The following is a 1,061-nucleotide window of genomic DNA, read 5'->3' as shown; positions in this document are numbered from 1 at the left end:
CTAAAAATCAGGATAATAATATTCCCTAAAAACTCAAGAGTGCAAGTATAGTCAGGCAAGGAATTCTGGAGGGAAAATCAGGATTATTTCCCTTAAAATCGCCTCATTCCCAGAGCTGGAGTCGTTCCCATCGGGTGCGGAGTTGGGAGATCCAACCCCTTTATTCCAAACTGGGATTTCCGGGTGCAGAAATTCCCCCCAGGACCCACTCCCTAAGTCCCAAAAAAATCCCCAAAAATCCCTAAAAATCTCTAAAAATCCCAAAAAATCACTAAAAATCCCTAAAAATCGCAAAAAAACCCTAAAAATCCCCAAAATCCCTAAAAATAAAAAAAATCCTAAAAATCCCTAAAATTCCCTAAAAACCCAAAAAAATCCCAAAAATCCCTAAAAATCCCTAAAATCAAAAAAAATCCCCAAAGAATCCCTAAAAATTAAAAAAAATCCCTAAAAATCAAAAAAAAAAAGCCAAATCCCTAAAAATCCCCCCAAAATCCCTAAAAATAAAAAAAATCCTAAAAAATCCCTAAAAATCCCTAAAAATCAAACCAAATCCCTAAAATCCCTAAGAATCCCAAAAAATCCCCCAAAAATCCCTAGAAAATCAAAAACATCCCTAAAAATCAAAAAAATCCCAAAAAATCCCTAAAAATCCCAAAAAATTCCTAAAAATCCCAAGAAATCCCTAAAAATCCCTAAAAATAAAAAAAAATCCCCAAAAATCCCTAAAAAAACCAAAAAAATCCCCAAAATCCCTAAAAATCCAAAAATCCCTAAAAACCCCAAAAATCCCTAAAAATCCCCCAAAATCCAAAAAAAATCCCTAAAAAAATCCTAAAAAATCCCTAACAATGCCAAAAACCCCTAAAAATCCCCCAAAAATGAAAAAAATCACTAAAAATCCCTAAAAATCCCAAATATCCCAAAAAATCCTTAAAAATCCAAAAAAATTCCTAAAAATCCCAAGAAATCCCTAAAAATCCCAAAAATCCCTAAAAATCCCCCCAAATCCCCAAAAAATCCCAAAAAATCCCTAACAATGCCAAAAACCCCTAAAAATC

At 33.1% G+C, this 1,061-nt stretch overlaps 1 protein-coding gene across 2 annotated transcripts in view; it reads right to left on the bottom strand.

The window, feature by feature from the left end:
• The window catches only part of RCAN1 (regulator of calcineurin 1), a 34,096-nt gene that overhangs the window by 5,782 nt on the left and 27,253 nt on the right, over positions 1-1,061 (bottom strand). The window lies entirely within an intron of this gene.

This window comes from Neopelma chrysocephalum, unplaced genomic scaffold (genome assembly GCF_003984885.1).
Source record: "Neopelma chrysocephalum unplaced genomic scaffold, ASM398488v2 Primary Assembly neopelma1_219, whole genome shotgun sequence".
NCBI classification, from domain to species: domain Eukaryota; kingdom Metazoa; phylum Chordata; class Aves; order Passeriformes; family Pipridae; genus Neopelma; species Neopelma chrysocephalum.
Note: the sequence above shows the minus strand (reverse complement) of the source record. Positions and strands in the feature narration are given on the sequence as shown.